The following is a 13,116-nucleotide window of genomic DNA, read 5'->3' as shown; positions in this document are numbered from 1 at the left end:
CAATGCAATATTGTATAATCAAATTAATTAATTAACTCTTTTAATTGTTAGTTTCCTCCAATTTTAATCAATATTTTGGCATAAATCCAACAATGTGAAAAAGGAAAAATTTAAAAAAATACATTAAAAAATGCTCGCAAAAATTATTTTAAAATATCTACAAAAACCTTTAATTTTTCTGCATCAGACAAAATTTGTTCCAATGTTCCAAGGTAATTAGCACATGAAATATAATTGTTTTTAACTAATATCATGCCAAAATTTAGGTGAGCCTTCAATTGGAAATTCATTGCTGATCAGACCATTGTTGAACAAAACTTTTATTTAAATGCATCTCAAATTTTCAAAGTAATATAAATATGATTTCCACAAGCATACATCAATGACTCACAATAGCTTCCCATCGGGGTGCCCTTGTCTTAACTTTAAGATATTACCTCGCACTCGTTTTATAAATAATTTCGTCGCCTGATAATTCTCCAATATAAGACTAAAAAACAGAAAAATAAAATAATAGTTTAAAAAACTAAAAAAAACACGCTTTGGTAGCAAAATGAACTAAAAAGTGAAAAATAATCTTTGGATCATAGTAGTTGACCAATCACTTAATTTTAATGTAATACAAAAAAGCGTGGGGGGCTACTTATCAGTTGTCTTGAATTTCTTCCATTTGTTGTCCGAGCAAAAATGTAAATAGACAGCACCCCACGCTTTTTTGTATTACATTAAAATTAAGTGATTGGTCAACTACTATCATCCAAAGATTATTTTTCACTTTTTAGTTCATTTTGCTACCAAAGCGTGTTTTTTTTTAGTTTTTTAAACTATTATTTTATTTTTCTTCAAACCTTTTCTTTTTGTCAATGAATCTTTTACTACAACAGCAAAGAATGAATCAGAGAAACACCTCAATAGCTAGCCTCAAATAAAAGTCTATCTTTGCTTGACATCCTAGGGGCCATTCATTAATTACGTAAGGATGATTTTGGCCATTTTTGCCCCCCCCCTCCATGTAAGGGTACGCAGAATTTTTCAAACTCCTCCCCCCATTTCTTACGTAAACTTCCAGTTTTTCAAAATAATAAAATAACGAATCTTACATCACTGGAATCGATATTAAATTCACTATTATCACTACACAAAAATTTTTGTGTTGAGAAATATTTACTAAAAAGTTAAAATCTAGACTGAATGTTTTTTCGACTTTTTTTTTTTTGAATATGACTAATAAAAAATAAAACATGCCATACATGGTGCGATTCTTTTAGTATATTTACTCTATTCATTCTTTTTAAAACAAATAAAAAACAGCTCATTGTAAAACCTTGGAAAATATTGCGTAAGAATGAGTTTGACCTCTCCCTCCCCCAAAGTAAAGATGTGTAGAGATTTTTCCAAACCCCCTCCCTCTCGAAAACCTTACCTAATTGATGAATGGCCGCCTATGACGGCTCGGATATATATATATATATATATATATATATATATATATATATATATATATATATATATAATGATAGCAATATAAGGATTGAACAAGAACGAAAAATTCTTTTAAAAGGAGGAAAAAATAAAAAAAATCCCAAAATACCCTGGGGCCTCATCAGGGGGTACTCCCCAAGGGTAGGGGAAAACCATGAGATGTTTCGTGAGTGCTGCTGGCGAAATTTGCTTAAAAAAGCAGCACTAGTCCCCGACATCTCACAAAACAAGCAATTGGGTTACTGAAAGTCCAGAACATCAGCATGACATGAAATGCAAACATTGAACCTTTTAAAAACGAAAAATACAAGTATCATCTAAAGAAAATAGAACAATATTTAAGCTACAAGATTTATATAAAGAAAATAGAACAATATTTAAACCACAAGAGAAACAAAATTCATACCTGAACTCAAAATCAAAAGAAAGAAACGCACAACCATCAAATTCATGGAACAAAAAAATCAAGTTAAAAAATCAATCAAAAAAGTGTTCAAAAATATAATCATTTTACAAATTATTAGATATAAAAAAATATGCAATAACAAAACAAATCTGAAAACAGCGATTCGAATTTTAACTGCTACCCTAATTGAAAACCAATATCCGGAGAATCTTACGAAGCATTTCATTTGCAGTCTTTTGTTCCATGAATTTGATGCTTGTGTGTTCTTTCTTTTGATTTTGAGTTCAGGTATGAATTTTGTTTCTCTTGTGGTTTAAATATTGTTCTATTTTCTTTAGATAAAACTTGTATTTTTCGTTTTTAAAAGGTTCAATGTTTGCATTTCATGTCATGCTGATGTTCTGGACTTTCAGTAACCCAATTGCTTGTTTTGTGAGATGTCGGGGACTAGTGCTGCTTTTTTAGGCAAATTTCGCCAGCAGCACTCACGAAACATCTCATGGTTTTCCCCTACCCTTGGGGAGTACCCCCTGATGAGGCCCCAGGGTATTTTGGGATTTTTTTATTTTTTCATTTTTTCCTCCTTTTAAAAGAATTTTTCTTTCTTGTTCAATCCTTATATTGCTATCAAATGTGTTGTCTACCAGTATCATAGAGCAGCCTGGGGCGCCTATTGAACTGAGTAGTGAAGTTCATTTTTAGTGAAGTTCATTTTGGTTGACTTGTCCAGATTATAAATACAATATATGATAGTGTTTCTTTATATATATAAGAAGGCGGGGGGGGGGGGACTACTACTTACTAAAAACAAGAAAAACCTAGCTTTCACTTTCACATTGCAGTGATATAACAAATAGTATTATTATCAAGCATTATCTTCAATTTCATTGCACTAAAAATGTCCATTCTATTTTTCCACCTTAACGTTTCGATTTTTTTTTAGTTTCCAAACCCATTTCACACACATCAGTTTTATATAGTTTAATTCTATTGACTTGCTTATTACTCTCAGTGACCCACTTAGAAGAGCGTGCTTTGACCACCACTTTACACCATGATGGTGTAAAGAAGGGGTAGTTCAAAAATTAATTTATATTTACCTAAAAATATGAAAATGTTGTGTTTGAAATAAGAGTACAGTGAAATAAATGAATCTAGACTATATTTGACGGTTAAAAAAATGATTTTTCTCACAAAATGACAACGATTCAACCGTTAATCATTGGGATTTTGAAATACTTAAAAGTTGTATAAAAATTTTGGAATATTTCTAAAACAGCAACCACCCCGCTTGAAGAACTGTAACAAAACATTTTTCCGCGACATTTTCATTCTTTCGAAAATATTGGCAGCTCTTCCTGCTTCGATCCCAACTGCGGAGAAAAGTTTTTCTATTTTGCGTAGATCAAAGACATACTTTTAAAACACGATTTGGCAAACAAGTCAGAATATTTCTGCAATTTTTCTGCCGAAAACTTCAGGAAAGTATTTAATTTTGTCAGTCTCAACTTTCAAGAGAATTCACTTTCAAGTTTGTTATTTATCTACCTTGACAAAATAAACTACGTGCGGGCGTTGCATGGAGGACATGGAATTTTCTTCCTTTGGTTCGTTTCTTTCTTTTTTTTTTTTTTTTAATTTTTTTTTTTTTTTTTTTTTTAATATAACGTGAAACGTGTTATGCGAGGGCTTTGAAATTCTGATCCACTAGCTTTTTGTGTGACGGAAGGGACGTAGTTGTTTCTTAATTGTTGCCAAAATCAATGGAAAAATAATAGTTATTGTAAAGTTAGTTTCGTTAATAAACTTAACAATTTAATTTCAAGACTGAACTGAAGTATGTATTTGGGTATTTTAAACTTTTCAAATAATGCAATTTTACGAAAACATTTTTGAGTCTAGTCCAGTAGTCATCAGTTTCAAAGCCTTATCGACATCGCTTAAAAACAACTGCGAAATTAGTTTTAATTTTTATAAACAAAGTCAACTTTACAATTACTCTTATTTTTCGTTGTTTTTGGCTACAATTAAAGAGCTGATTTTCTGTACTGTTTAGTTTTCTCGTTGTAATTTTTTTGTGAATGTGCCTGAGTCTGGTGCATAAAAAACAAGAGCGAGAGAAAAAATGCTGGTGAAGTAACAGTTCAGAGTATGAAAAAAAAAAAAAAAAAGAAAAATAAACGTTTCACTTCTATCGCGTGTCTTTACGACAGCATTTTTTTTTCCCCGGAGTGGGGGCTCGAAATCGGTTGTAGTCTTAGTAAAGTGCCAGTAGCCAAAACAGTCTCTGGGAAAATATGACCAAAGAAGAGGAATTAATTTGTAATTTAGACAAAAACTAGAAGAAATTCTAATTTTTTTATCAAAAAGTATAATTGTAAAATGCAGTGAAACTGAAAACACACACACATTTTGAAAAAAAAAAGCAGTGGGTCAGGGGGGGGGGATTTTGGAACCCGTCACAAATGACTTTTACGGGTTCCTCCTCCATATTGTTTACTCCTACGTCCCTGCGTTTTTTTTCACCCCTCATTTTAAAAATTTCGGGCCCCCTTCAGACTCGAGCCCGGGCCAACAGGCTTCCCCCCCCCCCGCTGTGCATGCCCCTGGGAGGGCTGAATGCCTTTAATTTGAACAAACTGAAAATCACTTCTTTCGCATAATTGAAGTCTTTCTTAGTTTTTGAACAAGGTAAGGCCATTCGAGAAATTGATCACTGATTTCTCTTCCCGCTTTTGATTTGATGCAGTACTTTTGAAATGAAAGTTTACAAAGACATCTCAATACTGCATGTACCAATACAACTTTAAAACTCTAACCTAATTTTTCACCATTTTTGTTTCATGTTTTCAGGTCAAGAGCCACAATCATCCAGCCCACAACCTCAAATCGCCATGTATCACAACAAATCAATCTTTTGTTTTAAAACTCTCACAATTTCATTCCCTTTCCCATATTCCGAATAAATTGCATTGCCTTCCGTTCCAGATGGAAATGGCGATGCATTACTTAAAATGAGAGGGCATCTCACAAAATGAGAAATTTCTGCCTTGATTAAGGAGCAAAAAACATCTCATTTATGCGGCAGCGAAAGTCCATTACCGCTGCAACGCAACTGCGAAAGGAAACAAACCGATACAATCCGAGAGTGTCTTTCTTTTATTTTGGAAAAGGGAACATCTTGAGCAATTTCGCCGTAGAACGAAGAGCACGTTTATTAATGGTTGCACCGCACGATTTTCAAAGGTATGCTTGAATGAAATGAAATATTACGTTTCGGAGTTAAATAGTGTATACTGGCTTTCATGCAGCATGTTGTAAAACAGTAATAGAAATGGAAACATTTATTTCTACATCACAAAAGTTTTTTGACTGCTGTTTTAAAGTCGAATGATTTAAAAAGTACTTTTTTACACAAACGTACGATGCACACAAGTTTTAAAAAAATGTCCTTATATTATTATTTGTATCATTTAAAAAGTATTATTCTTTATTTCATTAGTGCCAAATTTAATTACGCACAATTTCTGATAGTTATGTTTGTACGTGTGTGTCAGGGTTGTCAAACCAATCCGGGTTTTTCTACACAAAGGATTCCAGTATGATATTTTGTTGGTAAGCCCCAGCCACACCAATAAAATCACGCAAGATTTTTTTTTGCGTAAAAATATAATATGTATAAAAGTTTTTATAAAAATTTAAATATGATTTATACTCTCCAGTTTTATTATTATTATTATTATTACATTATAACATTTACATATTTTTTTTAAAAATATTTTAAAGTAGTAAATGATCAATTCACATCAATTAATTTACGTAAATTGAATAATTACATGCACAGAGAGTAAATTTTAAAATTAGACTTAAGAATAAGTTCATATGTACAAATTTAAATATGATTTATACTCTCCAGTTTTATTATTATTATTATTACATTATAACATTTACATATTTTTTTTAAAAAATACTTTAAAGTAGTAAATGATCAATTCATTTCAATTAATTTACGTAAATTGAAGAATTACCTGCACATTGAGTAAATTTTAAAATCAGACGCGGAGTTGAAATATCTTAAGAATAAATTCATATTTACAAATATTATCTTATTTGAGAAAAGAAATTTTTGTGTTGAAGTTCGAAAAATAATATCAAACCTAGAAAAATATAATTGGAAAAAATTAATCCTATAAACTGAGAAATGTTCGTCAACCATGGATTTATAGCTTTGTGCATTAAAAGGTGTTACAAAGTTCACTCATTTTTCAGTTTAAGATGTTTTAGTTAATTTCGTTTCCAACGATTATTCACAACATATGCAATCAAGACATAATCAACAACAAGATACAATAATCAACATCGCTCTATGTATTATACTAGCTCATGTTTTTTTAAAGAAGCCATGTCTTAAAACAAGTAAATATTTTAAGAAAAACTAAGATCAATTCCTATTTAGGTCAGCACAGAAAGATTTTAATTTTTTTTACTTATTTATGAAATAAAATCAGTAACTTTTTTTTACCATAGGACGGTGACCTACTTGAGTTGGAGATACATTTTAATGAAAACATTGTTCAACAATGGCCGTGATCTACAATGAACTTTCAATTGAAGGTTTACCTAAAGTTTAGCATGAAATTTGTTAAACACAAATATAATTCACGTTGTAATTATCATGGAACATTGAAACAATTTTTATCTAATGTAGAAAAATCAGGGGTTTCTGCGGAAATTTAATTCTAATTTGTGCGAACATTTTTTTATTCTCATATTAGACATTTTTGATTTTTTTCAAATGACGTTTTTGAACTTTGACTTAACATTTTAATTACGAATAATACAAACGATGTTGTTTAAAAAATTATAATAAACAAAGTTGTGAGTTTTAACTGATCTAATACAGAGTTTTATATCCATGTTTAATTTATTGAGGTAAAGTTGATAAGTTAACGTATAAATGAACTATTTAACCAATTCCCTTTCATATTGAGTGTCAGCAAAGAATTATTTCGATAAATGTCAACATAACTTCATCTAACTCCAACTGAGTGCCAAGATTTTGGCGAAAGTTTCTTTAAAAAAAAACTTCGTCTTAATATAAATTTCACCCAAATTTGAAATCGTACAATCTCAAAAGGATCACGGTAATTACTCATTTTGACCTACTTTTCAGAGAAAGTAAATAAGTAAGTTAATAAATAAAATGAGTAAATATAATAAATAAAATCATGTAAAAAGACTTAAAAATGTCTCTAAAAATAAGAAAAAAAGATGAATTAATGCAATAAATAATGAAAAATAAAATTTTGTAAATTTGCGAGTCCGGCAGTCTTCCGACCTCCACCCCAAATAACTTATAAGATTTGGCAAGCCCCCTTAACGTGTAGCTTCAGTTTTTTATTTCAACAATCTTTCCTTCTTTTAACCGTTCAGAAGAGGAGAGGGGGGGGGGAGGGACAATAGGCTCCATCGGGGTATTTGAATTCAACATAAATCCAGGTTCAACAGCCGTATTTATTTCGAACAAACATCATCGGAAAGAATATAAACGTAGAATATATTACATGTATCAAAAATAAATAATTTAATTAATGAAATAATAAGTATCTGATTATTTTATATGTTAAGGTTATGTTTTGGAATAAATCAAAAACTTTCAACATTAATACCCACGAGGCAATCTATCTTTTTATATCTAAATCTATCTATCTAAATCTTTATATCTAAAAAAGCATATGCTTTTATTTTTAAAGCACGAAACAATAAAAAAAGCAAGAGCGAAAGAAAAGAGATTCTGGATTTATTTTTTGTTGTTGTTTTAAAAAATGGGGAAAAATTAATAAAATCGGAGAACATTTCTTTGCAGATCTAACACTGCAGATAGTAAGGGTTTACTTGATTAATTCAATAAACTTAAAGCTTTTCTCCCCCCCCCTTCCCCCACATAAAAGAAATAGCTGCAAACAGTTTTATTTTTGATATAAATGATCATAAAGGTGTAAAAACATTTTACCTTCGATCTAAATTTAATCTTATTTATCTTTGTATTTGCTAATGATACAAAGAATAACAATTAGATTCTCTGCCAAGAATCAATCAGACGTTTTTCTGACTTTATTTATTTATTTTACTAGTTGTAAATCCAAATTTCAAAATAAGGGGAATTTTTCGATTTTTTTTTTTTTAAATTAATTTTACTCTTGCATATTCAGGTGCTGGGGAAATCTCTGCTTAAATTTAAAAGGTTTTCTATTAAAAAGCAGTTTGAGAAAATGAATTGCAGAAAAAAATGCTCTAATTAAACATTTACAAATAATCTATCAAAGGAATAATAATGTTTCCCTGAAAATTGTTTCAAACGTTAAAGTGTTTTTCAAGAGAAAAAAATGATGAATATGAAATGTTTATTTCAGTAATTTGAATTTTAAACCGAAACCAAAATCAGCACAGAAATTAGAATACTCGTGCTGCCATCTAGTAACATTTTCTGAAACTATTTCCATAATTCCACGCAGGGAACATTTCAAAATATTTCCCGAGAGCTTTTTTACTTTTTTAGCCTACTTTTCCGGTTTAAAAAAAAACTATGATGGAAAGCCCAATACATCGTGTAAATATGTTCGTAAAAAAGTCAAAAATTATATAATTAAATAAATTTTTGAAAAATAAAAAATATACCGAGGCGTCGAGCATCGACTGTAATTAAGATGGAATGAAGTAATCAATACCCTTAACCATTAACGTTAATTTATACTGCAGCGGAAGCTTCTTTTGGAAAACGAAAAAATTGCCTCGCAGAGCTGCAATTTGCTAAATAAAACTCCACAGACAATATTTCTCTTCAGGAAATGGCATTCGTGGCAAACGAACGATTTAGAATCCGATACCATCCGATAATTATGGTGAACGGCTAGTAGATTTATTGGAAGTTTTGACTGGTGACAAAATCTGGAGACAACTTTATCTTTGGATATAGTAACTGTTAATTAGGCAAAAAAAATCTCATTTTCTATTGGTTGACATTTTGTTGCATTGGATAAATAAATAATACCTTTGAGAGAATCAGTAAGATTGATTAGTAGCATTGAGGGTTTTCTTTAAAGACATCTACGCTAATCTCGCAATATATGAACATATATGTAATACGTATACAGTAGAATCCCGTTTATCCGAATCTCCTGTTTATCCGGATCAAATGTGTAAAGTTATATATATATATATATATATATATATATATATATATATATATATATATTCACTTATATAATAATTTTAAATTATGATTGCAAGAACGAAACTATTAATATGCCAAAAATTAGGCTTTTGTTTTGATTCAACGTACAATTCCTGCATAGAACGTGCAATTAAGTATAATACAGTAAAACCTGTAAAGTTGACCGCTTTTGTACCAGGTACAAAATTAATCCTATATCATGTATATAAACCTTCACAAGTTGACCACCTGCCTAAGTTGATCACTAAAGTAGCAGACCATAAGAGGTCAACTTATACAGGTTTCACTGTACTAATTAATTTGACAAACAATATGGCGTGCTTGGAGCGTCAGTCCGACACCACTGAAGCTGAACTATAAATCAGGGGTTCCCAAGCTTTTCCCCAATTCGCGGTATACTTTACAGAATTAGAATTTTCTCATGGCACCCTAGATCATCTCTATCTCCCCCTGGGGGGGGGTCATGGCGCAGATTGAGTCATCGAATTCTGTAGTTTGGGGGGGGGGGTTAAGAGGTTTTTTTTTGAGGGGGAAGGCTCCCAATATAGTGTGGTTTTCGTTGCACGGAGGGGGGGGGAGGGTGCGCCCTTGCTCTTAGGCGATGGGTACCCCTGTCTATAATGTATATGTATTACTGTGAAAGTCCGAAATCTGGTTGATGTTGAAAATAACCGATGAATGTCAAACATTCACATATAACATTCTAAAAACATCGGCGCCCAACCTTTTTATTCCCCGAGAGCCGCATTTTGTATCAAAATAACTCTCTCGGCACAGAACGATCGAAAATTTAAAAATATTTGCATATTTCCCCTTCCCCCTCTTAATAACATTAAAACGGACAGAGAAAGAAGAAAAAATCCTTCAGTCAAAAGTAGTACTTTTTGTCACTGAAATTGATAGAATAATCAAAATAATAATGATAATAATAATAACATGGACTCAGAAAATACTTTCATTTTCCAAAGTTATTTTTTAATTAATTTTTTTAAGTGTCCGATTTTTCAAACAAGGCGTGGTCTTGATGACGCCACAAATGATGCACTTTGCCGCATCTTTCTATCGCATTTCCACGTTATGGTAATCAAGAAGCGAATTAAAATTGCGCTCTACGCTTGCCATCAACCCTATCGTTGCCAATACACGTGAGTAAAGATGCGAATTAAATATTTTGCTCTGTGAATGGCAACACGGAATGGCATTTCATCATTTGTGATGTCATCGGACAGAAGCGTAAACAATAAAAGCGCACCGATTTAAGCATTTTTAAAAAAATATTAAACTTAAGCAAATTATTTAAAAAATGGTCAGATGCTATGTTTTTAAGCATGCTCTTTCAGAAAAAAATATTTTTAAAATTTTGGAAACGACCCCATTTTTGTCCTCAATTACTATATGCTTATGTTATCAATACGAAGTTTTCATCTGTCTCATAGAAACCAATTTGTGATTATTGGGGTCCAAATTTTCAGCAATAATTCTTTATACCGAATGAAGATGGTCAGTTGTATTAGAAATTTCCAGAACATAGTTTTCTATTCGTAATACCGAGCATAACAACGGGCCACATGGATCAGCTTCGCGGACCACATGTGGCCCGTGGGCCGTAGATTGAACACCGCAGCTTAAAGAAATAAATAAATACCTTTGTGCACAAAAGTAAAAGGAAATAATTACAACGGCAAATCGAACAAACTTGTAGATAACTGCATACACGTGTTTCGGGGTTATAAGGAACCCCTTTTCAATGCAAAAGGGTTGAGCTTATGAATGAAAAGACATAAGACAAAAGTCAAAAACTATCCTTTGTCGGCTGTCTTTTTATGTCGGATGTGCGTTTTATCGTTATAATATTTCCCTTTTTATACCCTTAACTCCCCTTCCTCTGTAAAAAATTTGAAATGACGGGCGTATAGAAAGAGTAAACTTAAAAGAGGAAATCATTTGGTAAATAAAGTAATAATAATAAAAAAAAATTAATTTGAATTTTGACATCTTGAATTCAAATTATGTTTTTCGCAATCACGAGTGTGTGTATGTAGGCGTGTCTGTTTGTGTGTGGGGTATGTGTGTTTGTGTGTAGTGGTATGTGTATGTGTGTGTAGGCATGTGTGTTTGTGTTTGTGTGCTGGCATAAGTGTGTGGGTAGTTGTGTGTATGAATGTGTGTGTGTGGGGGGGGGCTATGTGTATGTGTGTGTAGGCATATGTGTTTGTGTCTGTGTGCAGTCATGAATGTGTGGGTAGTTGTGTGTATGTGTAGGTGTCTGTATGTATGCGTGTGTGTTTGTGTATGTGTTTATGTGTGTAGGTGTATGTGTGTGTGCGTGTGTGTAGTTGTGTATGTATGCGTGTGTGTGTAGGACATGGATGCAACCTGGAGACGGCTTTCGCTAGAGGAGCAGCATCGTGAGGAGTCGGTCGACGGTGATGGTGCGGAGGGTGGCGGTGGGAAAATAAAATGATACGACGCCAAAAACAGTCAAGTGAGAACAATAAGCAATCGTGATTGCTCAATAATAATAATACTTATGTATGTATAAAATAATTGATTTGTTTCTTTTTTAACACTGTTTGGGAAATAGTGTTTTGGCAAACCTGAAACGTTAAGGTAGCATTTCAGCTAATCGACTTGAAACATTGTTCAATAAAACAATCAATTAGCTATGTAAATGACCTAAAAATACAATTGATACGTTTTACTTTGTTGTAATAATTTTCAACTTATTTAAATTCAATTCAGAGCGATAATTAAACTCAACTTCAATGAACTCGGTAGTCCGGAAATCGATAAGAAATGATTAAAATTCAGACTAAAGATCGAAAGAATGATAATTAAATCGGTTAATTGGATTTTAATTTAAGCACCGTTCATATCTGAGCTTAATTGCAATTTAAATGAATATCTATTAAATATTAATCAGATTAGGGATGACAATTTCATTTAACGAATGGTTTGTAAATTCAAACAGCAGCACTATCGTATCCCACTTCTCAAAGATTTAATAAATATGTAGATATAGGGTCTGGTGGGGGAAAGTGGTCAATGGGGTAAAGTGGTCATTCGTCAGATAAATGGCTATAGCTTGGAAATAAATGTTCGAATGAACGTGAAAATTTTATTTGAGGATAGGGCAGTTAGGAACTACATTTTGAATACAAAATTTCACATCTGGCAAAATTTTATTTGGTAAAATAAAATAATTTGTGTGAATATGAAAAATTTCAAAATCTGAACACCTCTTTTAACTTTCTTGGAAAATTTTGTTTGTTAGAATTATGAACAGATTGACTGCACAGGAAGCTTCCTACATGTCTCAAGAACTATTAGTCATTAGCAGTTAACTGAATCGATCTTGGTTAATTTTTCAGAACAATTTAAGTAAGATGGGGTAAAGTGGTCATAATATTAGGCTTAACGAATATTGTCCTTCTAACGTCACATAATCTTTAAGTATGAGGCAGACACAAATGAAATATTGATTTTACTTAATATGTATTGTTTTTACAGTAAACAGGGTTAAATATACGAGTATATGCATATGCATGCGCATATACTCGTGTAGGCACATATACATACGCATTCACATAAATGCACCAATAAACGCGGTGTATATGGGTATCTGCAAGTATTTTTTGTCTATAAAGGTATACGTTCGACAAAACACGTATATACCCGCTTATACTCGTATATATACGAACACTTATTTTCTCAGGTAGACACGTATATATGAGTACGTACTCGTAACTCGAGTATACACTTACACACAAGCATATGATAATTGGCAAATGGCAAATTCTTAAAAGATGTAAGAAGGGAGTAGAAGAAACAAGAATCATAAGAAACATATGGTCACAAACACAACGCTGACGAGCTACATGCACGCAAAGCCAGAAACTGAGGGATGCAAAACAGGTCAAAAATTTATTACACAAAGACAATTTTACACAAAATTTTAGATCTTAAAAAAGTGTTAAAGTGATTGATGAACTTT

The sequence above is a fragment of the Uloborus diversus genome, chromosome 5, assembly GCF_026930045.1.
Source record: "Uloborus diversus isolate 005 chromosome 5, Udiv.v.3.1, whole genome shotgun sequence".
In the NCBI taxonomy this organism is placed as follows: Eukaryota; Metazoa; Arthropoda; class Arachnida; order Araneae; family Uloboridae; genus Uloborus; species Uloborus diversus.
The sequence above is the reverse complement of the archived record's forward strand: the minus strand, read 5'-3'. Positions refer to the sequence as shown.